At 51.0% G+C, this 12,228-nt stretch overlaps 1 protein-coding gene across 3 annotated transcripts in view; it reads left to right on the forward strand.

Annotated features, from left to right (window-relative positions):
• The window catches only part of LOC140429452 (small conductance calcium-activated potassium channel protein 2), a 241,788-nt gene that overhangs the window by 179,466 nt on the left and 50,094 nt on the right, over positions 1 to 12,228 (forward strand). The window lies entirely within an intron of this gene.

Consider the following 12,228-nt stretch of genomic DNA (forward strand, 5'->3'; position numbering starts at 1 on the left):
AACGTGACAAATGACCAGATAATTTGTTTAAAAGCAAATTACTACGGATGCTGGAATCTGAAACCAAAAGAGAAAATGCTGGAACATCTCAGCAGGTCTGGCATCTGTAGGGAGAGAAAGGAGCTAACGTTTCGAGTCCAGATGACCGTTTGTCAAAGCTAAAAGACAGAGAAAATGGGAAATATTTATACTGTGGAGTGAGAGAATGAAGGATGAGTCATAGCCACAGAAACCAAGGGAACAGAGTGCTAATAGCCACAGAAACCAAGGGAAAGCGTGCTAATGCCAGAGAGAACAAAAAGTGTGAAAGGCCAAACAGCAGGGAAACTAACATCAGAGGGTAAACTGTGACAGGGGAGGGGAAGGGGAAGCAAAGGGGAGAAAAGGTAAGGAAAGGGGGATAAGATAGGGAGAGTAAATATATATAATGAAAGACAAGAAAGAAATGGTAAAAGACAGTTAAAATTAAATGGGCTGCAAGTAATGCTCCTGCTGAACAATGCATCAACCACAAGTATGACACACCTGTGGCCAGAAAATTGTCTTTTTAAAACTAATTTTTATGATGTGACGGTTCCTTTTAATATTCTTTCACAGGATGTGGGCATCCCAGGATGTTAGATCAGCATTTATTGTCCATCCCTAATACCCTCAGAATGTGGTGTTGAGCTGCCTTCTTGAATCACTGCAGTGACAATCACAGTGCTATCAGGGAGTTCCAAAACTTTGTCCCAGCGTCAGCGAAGGAATAGGGATATATTTCAAAGTCAGGATGGTGAGTGACTTGGAAGGGAACTTCCAGGTGGTGGTGTCCCCATGCATCTGCTGCCCTTGTTCTTCTAGGGGGTACAGGTCATGGATTTGGAAGATGTTTAAGGAGATTTGGTGTGTTGCTGCAGTGCACCTTGTAGATGGACACTGCTGCCACTGTGTGCAGTAGTGGACGGAGGGAATGTTGAAAGTAGTGGGTTGGGTGCAAATCAAGCAGGTTGCTTTGTCCTGGACGGTTTTGAGCTTCTTGAGTGTTGTTGGTGCTGCACACATCCAGGCAAGTGGAGAGCATTCCACATTCACAAGGACTTGTTCCTTGTAGATGGTGGGCAGTCTTTGGGGAGTCAGGAGGTGAGTTATTCGCTGCAGAATTCCCAACCTATGATCTGCTCTTGTAGTCACAGTATTTATATGGATTCAGTGATGGTAATGCCATTGATTGTCATGGGGAGGGGGAGGGTTAGGTATCTTGTTGGAGATGGTCTTTGCCTGGTGTTTGTCATGCCTGAATGTTGTCCAGGCCTTTCTGCGAATGGGCATGAAGCTGAATGTCTGAGGAGTTACGAATGGTGCATTCATGAACGAATATCCCCATTTCTGACCTTATGATGGAGGGAAGGTTATTGATGAAGCAGCTGAAGATTTTTGGGTTCTAGGATACCACTGGCAAGGCCAATGTTAATTACACAGCCCTCGTGAGGTGATACAACAGAGTATTCTGCTAGGTCACGTAAGAATATGTAAGAATGGACAACATTGTTGTGGGGCTGAATGAATTAATAAATTACAATCATGTGTTCAAATTCAGAATGAAGTATCCAGTCATTTTAGTCTTGTATTTCAAAAAGGAGAAGCATTGCTAGCTATATGCATTAAGTATAAGTTGGACAGGGTTGTAAGATTAATATATTTTATTACCAAAATAAAATGTGGCAGTCCTCTTGCACTTTTGGGTCTAGAAATTGGTTTGAATCAGTATGGGTAAGCCTCAGGCCTCATTTATGTGAGGCTGGAATGCTGCAAATGTCTGCAGGGTGTCCCCATGCAGTTTGATGCCAAAGAGCATTTCAATTTTGGGCAACTACATTGCTAGGTTGCTCCTGCAAGAGAGGGGAATAGTTGGGAGGGTTTGGAGCATGCAACAGACTTCTTGCCTAAACGTGGAGTCAGGAATAGCACTCCTGATCCTTCTAACTCTACATTCAGTGAAGTATTTTTGTGAAAAAGATTTTTTTATGGCAGCCTTCAGCAATCTCTTTAAAGATAGCCATTCAGGTCGCATACAGGGCATGTTTCCCTAAACGGAGCTGGCCTGACATTTCTTTTTCCTTTATTCTTTTTGAATGGGATTTGGCCGTTGCTGACAAGGCCAGCATCTTTTTACTATTCCTAGTTGCCTTTGAACTTAATGGCATGCTAGGCCATGGCAGAGGGCAGTTAAGAGCCAGCCACATAGCTGTGGACCCAGAGTCATATGTAGGTAAAGGACATTAATGAATCAGATGGGTTTTGACAACAATTACTCGTAGTTCCATGGTCACCATCACGAAGACCAGCTTTCAATTCCAGATTTATTAATTCATTTAAAACTCCACCAGCTGTCATGGTGGGATTTGAACACATGCTTCCAGGGCATTCGCCTGAGCCTCTGAATTATTAGTCCAGTATTATTACCACTATGCCACTGCCTCCCTGCATCCTGAGGGGTTACTGTTGATCAGAAACTAAACTGGACTAGCAATACAAATACTGTGGCTACCTGAGAAGGGCAGAGGTTAGAAATTCTGCAATAACTCACTCCCCTGACTCCCCAAAGCCTATCCACCATCTACAACTCACAAGTCATGTGTAGTTGAATACTCCCCACTTGTCTGCATGAGTGCAGCTCCAACAACACTCAAGACGTTTGACACCATTGAGGACAAAGCAGCCCACTTGATTTACACCCCTTCTGCAAACATTCACTCCCTCCACCACTAATACACAGTAGCAGCAGTGTGTACCATTACAAGATGCACTACAGCAACTCACCAAGGCTCCTTAGGCAGCAGCTTCCAAACCCAATACCAGTACCATCCAGAAAGACAAAGGTAGCAGATACCTGGGAACACCACCACCTGGAAATTCTCTCCAAATCACTGACCATCCTGACTTGGAAATATATTGCTGTTCCTTCACTGTCACTGGGTCAAAACCCTGGAACTTGCTCTCTAACAGCACTGTGGGTGTACCTACACCACATGCACTGCAGCAGACCAAGAAAGCAGACCACCCCCAATTTCTCAAGGGCAATAAATGTTGGTCTAGCCAGCAAACGCCACATCCCACGAATGAATTAAGAAATACAATTTTACAAAGGAAGATTCAAACTTAGGTTTGGTCCACATGTTTATATGCAAAAGGCCTAACAGCTGCTTCAGGTAAGGGCATTGGAGGTTTCCTATTCTACCGGTATATCAATGTGGTGAGCAGGCACTTCCATTGTGCTATTTGGGTTCATGGATGCCTATTTTGCACCTGGAAAATGTGCATGGCACCACTGAACTTCTACACTTGTATTATTTTGGGGAAATAAGCAAAATGTGCCATAATTTGATTTGGTAGATCATCTAATGGAATGTGTTGTTAGATATGCTCTTGTACATTTATATTTTTACATTTGTTGTGTTGCAAGTTGCTGGAAATATGCGGTGATAATGTTACAGTGAGAAACACCAAGCCTGAGTGAACAGGGCAAGCAACTTTGTAGTTGCGGCACGGTAGCACAGTGGTTAGCACTGTTGCTTCACAGCACCAAGGTCTCAGGTTCAATTCCTGGCTTGGGTCACTGTCTGTGCGGAGTCTGCACGTTCTCCCCGTGTGTGCGTGGGTTTCCTCCAGATGCTCTGGTTTCCTCCCACAAGTCCCAAAAGACGTGCTGTTCGTTGATTTGGACATTCTGAATTCTCCCTCCGTGTACTCAAACAGGTGCCGGAATGTGACGACTAGGGGCTTTCATTGCAGTGTTAATGTAAGCCTTCTGGTGACAACAATAAAGATTATAAGCGAGATTCTCTGACTCCCCGACGGGTCGGAGAATCTCCAGGGGGCGGCGCGAATCCCACCCCGCCGCCCCGACGCTGGCTGCCGTATTATCCGGCGCCGATTTTCGGGCGGGGGCGGGGTTCACGCCATGCTGGTCGGGGGTCGTTGGTAGCGGCCCCCCCGGCAATTCTCCGGGCCCCGATGGCCGAGCGGCCGTCGGTTTCTGGCCAGTCCCGCCGGCGTGGATTAGACATGGTCCCACATGGCGGGACTTGGCAGGTACGTCAGCTGGTGCGGTCCTCAGGGGGGCGCAGGGGGATCCAAACCCGGGGGGGGCCCCCACTGTGGCCTGGCCCGCAATTGGGCCCCATCGATCTGCAGGCGGGCCTATGCCGTGGGGGCACTCCTTCCTTTTGCGCGGCCCCTGTAGGGCTCCGCCATTGCCGGTGCAGAGAAGACAACCCCCAGCGCATGCGGCAGAATATGCCGGCCGGTCAGCGCATGCGCTGATCCACGCTGGCGGTTCCGCGCATGCGCGACATCACGCCGGCTCTTCAGCGCATGCGCTAACTCACACAGTCCCTTCGGCGCTGGCTGGCGCGGTGCCAACCCCTCCGGTGTCCTCCTAGTGCGGAGAATTACGCACTTTTGGGGGCTGTTGATGCCGGAGTGGTTCACGCCGGTTTTCCAGCCGGCGTGGGGACTTAGTCCCGCGAACGGAGAATCCCGCCTACAATCTCCTTAACTAATCAGATCAAAGGAGTGAAAAATTAACCACAGGTGGAGTGAAAATTAAAGTTTGGGTGAATTCTATGTCCAGGTATAGAAAGGGAAAGAAAAATTAGACTGAGAAAGAGAGAAAAAATAGACATTGGTAAAATAAAAAAATTATGTTAATTCTTAAATCTCTAAAACTATTAAAACCTCATCAAATAAGACCCCACGTTTGAAATTGATCATTTTTAGTGTCAGGGAGGTTGATTGTCAAAAGTGAATAATTAGTGCATCATTAAAATGGTACTCAGCTAAAATGATCAAAACCTAACATTTGTGCCAAGTTTACTTCATATTTACTACAAAAATAATAATCTTTATTCTTTTAATCTTTTTAGTGTGAGATGTAGGTTTACATTAACACTGCAATGAAGTTACTATGAAAATCCCCGAGTCGCCACACTCTGGCGCCTGTTAAGGTACACAGAGGGAGAATTCAGTATGTCCAATTCACCGAACAAGCACGTCTTTCGGGACTTGTGGGAGGAAACCGGAGCACCCGGAGGAAACCCACGCAGATATGGAGAGAATGTGCAGACTCCACACTGACAGTGACCCAAATATAGTGGGCTGGAATCTCCGATCCTGCAGCTATGTCTGCAGGATCCATCTGGTCTTACGACCAGAATGTCGGCGGCGGCCCCGCACCGATCCTTCATCCTGTGGGAGGCTAGCAGCCGTGAAGCGTGAAGCCAGCGTTACCTGCAGATATGGCCGGAGAATGGCTGGGTCCGTAGATGCGCATGCGTACGCGTGGGGACCCGGCCTGCCAAAAACTGCCCCCTAGTAACCAGCCTCGCCACCCCCGGACCCCCCCCCAACCAGTCCCCCCAGACCGCGCCAAAGCCCCCCCCCCCTGCCAGCGGAATGGCTCCCCACCCACGATTGTGGCGGTGCTGGACTCCGTCCGCAGCCGCCATACATGGTCCCCGAACGGCGTGAGCATCCGCAAGTGACGCCCTCCGGGACTCGGCCCATCGGGGGCGGAGCATCGGGGGAAGGCCTCAGGTGACGTCCTGAGGCTGTCCATACGGTGTGCAGCGTACTCCCCAAGTAGCCATTTTTGAAGGGGTGGAGCACAGCAAAAGCAGCGCCGTCCCCAATTCCGGCGTAAACGGGGATTCTCCGGCCGATCACCGAAAGCTATTTCGGAGTTGGTGATTGGAGAATCCAGCCCAGTAACTTTGTGTCAATCAGGGTGTTTCAATAGTGAGCTAGACAGCCAGGTACTGCTCTTGTGAAGGTCACAGCAAAGCGGCTCCGCTCAGGCAAACATTTTTGGTTGTAATCATGCAAACCTTTCACACTTCATCTCAGAGTAGGTTTCAAATTGACAGTGACTTGGGGATTGCAGAAATAGATATCTCTCCTTCCCCACTTAAGCACAATCAACCACTCAAGAGACGAGATGAGAAGGAGTCGAACGATGGCTTTATTACGCAGACTTGTTCCCCAGCAGCCCAGTTACAGAATGCGGCTGCTGGGAGAACCCGGGCTCTTATACTCCGCCTTACTGGGTGGAGCCAGCAGGCGGCTGATCCAATCGGGATCCAGTGTCTATCCACTAATAGCCTCTCGGCATCACAGGGTACCTTAATACCCCTAATACATACCACCACATTCACCCCTTGTTAAAAAGGAACCCGGCGGGGTAGTGGGCCGTATGGTCATCCTCGCCGATCGTCTTAGCCCCGGTGGTGATGCAGGTGCAGGTTTGGGCCCCGTCGTCTCTGGGAGCGTCGCGATGCCTTGTCCCGCTCCAATACCCCTATTCGGGGCCGGGGGAAGGACCGATCCACCCTGGAAGGTGGCGGCTGTGGGGTGTGCCGGCGGGAGGGAGTGGGTGATTGGTGTTGGGGGGGGTGGGGTGTGGCTCCAGAGGGGGTCACTGGTGCTGGGGGGTGTGTGTAGGGCTCCGGCGGGTGCCAGGTCCCGCAGGGAGACCGTGTCCTGTCGGCCGTCGGGGTACACCACGTAGGCGTATTGAGGATTCGCGTGGAGGAGATGAACCCTCTCGACCAACGGGTCTGATTTGTGCGTCCGCACATGCTTTCGGAGCAGGATGGGTCCCGGAGCTGCCAGCCAGGGCGGAAGTGCCGTTCCGGAGGAGGACGTCCCAGGCAAGACAAGGAGGCGTTCGTGAGGTGTTTGGTTGGTCGTGGTGCACAGCAGCGACCGGATGGAGTGGAGGGCGTCCGGGAGGACTTCCTGCCAGCGGGAAACTGGGAGACTTCTGGACCGCAGGGCCAGTAGGACGGTCTTCCAGACCGCTCCGTTCGCCCTCTCTACCTGACCGTTCCCCCGGGGGTTGTAACTGGTCGTCCTGCTCGAGACGATGCCCTTGCTGAGCAGGAATTGACGCAGTTCGTCGCTCATGAAGGAGGACCCCCTATCACTATGTACGTAGGCGGGAAAACCAAACAGTGTAAAGATGGTGCCGAGGGCTCTAGTGACCGTGGCCGTGGTCATGTCGGGACAGGGGATGGCGAATGGGAACCGGAAGTATTCGTCAATCACGTTCAGGAAGTACGTGTTGCGGTAGGTGGAGGGGAGGGGGCCTTTGAAGTCCATACTGAGGCGCTCAAAGGGACGGGAAGCCTTTATCAGGTGCGCTTTCTCTGGCCGGTAGAAATGCGGCTTGCACTCTGCGCAGATCTGGCAGTTCCTGGTGGCGGTCCTGACCTCCTCGATGGAGTAGGGCAAGTTGCGGGTCTTTACGAAGTGATAGAACTGGGTTACCCCCGGGTGGCAGAGGTCCTCGTGGAGGGTTCGGAGACGGTCCACTTGTGCGTTGGCACACGTGCCGCGGGATAGGGCATCGGAAGGCTCGTTTAACTTTCCGGGACGATACAAGATCTCATTGTTGTAGGTGGAGAGTTTGATCCTCCACTGCAAGATCTTGTCGTTCTTGATCTTGCCCCGCTGTGCATTATCGAACATGAAGGCAACCGACCGTTGGTCAGTGAGGAGAGTGAATCTCCTACCGGCCAGGTAATGCCTCCAATGCCGCACAGCTTCCACTATGGCCTGGGCCTCCTTTTCCACTGAGGAATGGCGGATTTCTGAAGCGTGGATTGTGCGTGAAAAAAAGGCCATGGGTCTGCCCGCTTTGTTGAGGGTGGCCGCCAGAGCTACGTCAGACGCGTCGCTCTCGACTTGGAAGGGGAGGGACTCGTCGATCGCGTGCATCGTGGCCTTTGCGATATCCGCTTTGATGCGGCTAAAGGCCTGGCGGGCCTCTGTCGACAGGGGAAAAACCGTGGACTGGATTAGCGGACGGGCCTTGTCCGCGTAGTTGGGGACCCACTGGGCGTAATAAGAGAAGAAGTCCAGGCAGTGTTTCAGGGCTTTGGAGCAGTGGGGGAGGGGGAACTCCATGAGGGGGTGCATGCGTACGGGGTCTGGGCCTATCACTCCATTTTGCACTACGTAGCCGAGGATGGCTAGACGGTCGGTGCTAAACACGCATTTTTCCCTGTTGTAGGTGAGTTTCAGGGCGTTTGCGGTCTGGAGGAATTTGCGGAGGTTGGCGTCGCGGTCCTGCTGGTCGTGGCCGCAGATGGTGACGTTGTCGAGATGCGGGAACGTGGCCCGCAAACCGTACCGATCAACCATTCGGTTTGTCTCCCGTTGGAAGACCGAGACCCCGTTAGTGATACCGAATGGAACCCTTAAAAAATGATAGAGCTGCCCATCTGCTTCGAAAGCAGTGTATTTTCGGTCGCTCGGGCGGATGGGGAGCTGGTGGTAGGCGGACTTAAGGTCCACCATGGAAAAGACCTTGTACTGTGCAATCTGGTTGACCATGTCGAATATGCGGGGGAGAGGGTACGCATCCAGCTGCGTGTACCTATTGATGGTTTGACTATAGTCTACGACCATCCTCTGCTTCTCCCCGGTCTTTACAACTACCACCTGGGCTCTCCAGGGACTAATGCTGGCCTGAATTATGCCTTCCCTCAACAGCCGCTGGACTTCTGACCGGATAAAAGATCGGCCCTGGGCGCTGTATCGTCTGCTCCTAGTGGTGACTGGTTTGCAATCCAGGGTGAGGTTCGCGAACAGGGAAGGCGGATCGACCTTGAGGGTTTCGAGGCTGCAGATACTGAGTGGGGGTATAGGGCCGCCGAATTTAAACGTTAAGCTCTGGAGATTACACAGAAAATCCAATCCCAGGAGTGTGGCAGCGCAGAGGTGGGGCAGGGCGTAAAGCCGGTAGTTTTTGAACTCCCTCCCCTGCACCGTGAGGTTCGCGATGCAGAACCCTTTTATCTCCACCGAATGGGACCCCGCCACCCAAAAAATGTTTTGATTACTCGGGTGGATCGGAAGGGAACAGCGTCTTACCGTATCGGAATGTAGAAAACATTCAGTGCTCCCAGAGTCGATCAGGCAGGGCGTCTCGTACCCGTTTATAAATATAGTTATTGATGCTGTTTGGAGCGTTTGGGGCCGCAACTGGTCCAGGGTCACAGAAGCCAGTCGTAGTTGCTGCATCGGGGCGTTTTCTTCAGGCCCCGTGTGGCTGTCCTTAGTCGTCGGCCAAGATGGCGGTGTCCACGGATCGCACACGGTCGGGGTGGACAAGATCGCGCCGCCCATGGATCGCATGTTGCCGGGAGAGCACAAAATGGCGGCGCTCATCCCTTGAGTCCGGGACCCAAGATGGCGGCGCCCGTTGGCCGCACATGGGTCACTGGGGGGGTTGAGTTTGGGGTTCTCCCCCGGAGATTGCGGCTACCCCCCGGGCCTGGCACACAGCTATAAAATGCCCCTTTTTCCCGCACCCTTTACAGAGGGCCGAGCGGGCTGGGCAGCGCATTCAGGGGTGTTTCCCCTGCCCTCAAAAGTACAGCGGGGCCAACCCGGGTGATCTGCCGCTCTGGCAGTGCAGGCCTGCGGGGGGCGGGGGGTCCCGGGAGTTCGGTCGCGGCGGGGGTCCACAGTGCCCAAGGGGCTGCCGCGCGGTCGGGGAGTAGGCGCGGGCATTCTGTGACGCCACATCAAACGAGGCCGCGAGGGCCCATGCCTCTTTGAGGCCTAGTGTGTCTCTTTCCAGCAATCGATGGCGAATTTGGGATGAAAGCATACCTGCCACGAACGCATCTCGGACCAGCAGCTCTGTGTGTTCATTAGCCGAAACCGATGGGCAGTTGCTGTTTCTCCCCAGTATTAACAGCGCATTGTAGAATTTGTCCAGCGATTCCCCGGGCATCTGCCATCTTGTCGCGAGCTGGTGGCGGCGTAGACCTGGTTGACGGGCCGAACGTAGATTCCTATCAGCATGGCGATCGCCGTCGGGAAATCTTCCGCATCCTCTATGAGCGTGTAGATTTCAAGGCTCACCCTGGCATGCAGGACCTGGATTTCCTGTTCCTCTGTAGGTACGCCGGGGGCCGTTCGGAGGTATCCCTGAAAACACGCTAACCAATGTTTAAAAGTGGCCGCTGAGTTTGCCGAGTGGGGGCTGATTCGCAGGCACTCCGGAATGATTCGGAGCTCCATGTCCTTAAAAGTTTGAGTAATAAATTATAGCACAATCAATCACTCACGAGACGAGATGAGAAGGAGTCGAACGATGGCTTTATTACGCAGACTTGTTCCCCAGCAGCCCAGTTACAGAATGCGGCTGCTGGGAGAACCCGGGCTCTTATACTCCGCTTTATTGGGTGGAGCCAGCAGGCGGCTGATCCAATCAGGATCCAGTGTCTATCCACCAATAGCCTCTCGGCATCACAGGGTACCTTAATACCCCTAATACATACCACCACACCCACTTGCACTGTTTTTTAATAGTAGTACAAAATACGACTTTTCAACTGTAACAACTACCTTTATGTATCTTGAGCCATTCCGTAATGGGTGTACAGCAAAAAGCATCAAGACCTCATGAATATATCCGGACTGCAGGCAAGCAGTGTGAGAGCACTTTATTTTATCTACAACATGAATACCCCCAGGTGTCTTTCTTTTATTCATTTCATTCTTTAACAATTCAGATCCTCAATGGCAAAAAATTCTTAGTGCCCATATCATGTTACAGTTCTTTTTTCAAGCAATTCTACATCCCAAGTTGCAATACTAGGCTGTATTGCCTTGGCGTTAAATATCACCTGGGCTGAATGCACACGTGGAAACCAGAAATGGAGAGTTGCATGTTCATTCATTGACATAGAAGAAAAATCATGTGGGCAGGGCTCCATTTCGAAGTGTGAAACCTTCCAATTTGGATTTGCTGAGAAATGCTGAGTGAGCAGAAGGTAAAGATATGAATCTGCTCTTTATAGTTCCACATCCATTTCGCCCCAGACTAATAGATTTGCCTTGCTAGACTTAATGAGAACAAAAGTTTCAAAATTGTTTTATCTTTTTATTACAAAGCCAATGTTACTGTATGCCATGTCCAGGCAATTAACGGCCACATGTTAAAGATAAAAATGTGTCATATCACCTAGAAATATATATACTTCCAATATGTATTTTGATTGATCTTTTGTGATTATCAAGGGGAAAGATTTCAGTCTTGGAAATTATAATATTTTTCTACATTTGGCATTCCCAAGAATATTGCCGACCAGATGCTCCCTGTACTCTGCCCAATCAATCGCAACTCCGGAATGGCTACCTTTTCCTATTTCCAGCAAATATTTCTCTTTTAATTACGCAGATCTTCTAAGTAATTTGTCATTGTGGTGCTAATTGTGAATAGTTTAATGTTGTGGACTTTGAAGGGTGCAATTTAATGCCTTCCCCATGGCAGATTTGGTGGCGGGAAGGCAGGATGGTGGTAAGTGGGTAAGTGGGAACACCGCTGCCTTCCTGTCTCCACCCTGGTTAAGTCGGTAGCGGTAGGCCCTTCCTGTCCCATTGCCAAGTGAGGCCCATAAGTGGGGAATTAATGCCAGCAGAAGGGCCTCATCCCACTGTCCCTGATATGAACACAAGTGGGTGGGTTTCTCCGGCCTCTCAGCCACTGGTTTCTTGGTGGCGGGAGACGACAAGCTGTTCCATGGGGGCGGGATTCCCTGATCCTGCCGCTGTCAATAGGAATTCCTATTGCAACCACCCCACGCTGCCGGCAAGACCAGTGAATCCCGCCACCAACGAATGGCCGGAGAATTCCGGCCTGAGACAGGTGGAGGGGTGTTCACCATGTGGGGTGCAATACAAGCAAACCAGTGGAATTGCTTGCTGGCTCCCGGAGGTCCCTCTTTCAAAGGCACTCCGTCTCTCATCAAGTAGCACTCCGAGTTGCTGAGAGCCACCTCCCTCCTGTTGCTGCTGGCCAATTTACGTTTGTGGGTTTCTGGGATGTGGTCAGATGTAGAAGATGTTGCAATTATTATGTAACCTCAGTTCGCTGGTGGGCTTCCAGTAGAGTTGCCTTCTCAAATTGGACAACACACTTATTCCAAATGAGGGAGAACACACATCAGCCTGTTTCCTCTGCTGAAGACTTTGTTGACTCTGTCTGTGTCACTTGCAATCTCTCACTAGTGGCTGGACAGCCTTGCCTTAACATACTTCTTCCATTGTGTATTTCCAAGAGGTTTTGTGTGTGTCAATCTGTGGCACACACAAAACCCGGTACTTCAATATCCAGTACTTTTAGTGTCTCTTCCTGGGACAGTTACGAGCTTCGAAGCGTGTCAGGATTTT

Source organism: Scyliorhinus torazame, chromosome 9, assembly GCF_047496885.1.
Source record: "Scyliorhinus torazame isolate Kashiwa2021f chromosome 9, sScyTor2.1, whole genome shotgun sequence".
Classification (NCBI taxonomy): Eukaryota; Metazoa; Chordata; class Chondrichthyes; order Carcharhiniformes; family Scyliorhinidae; genus Scyliorhinus; species Scyliorhinus torazame.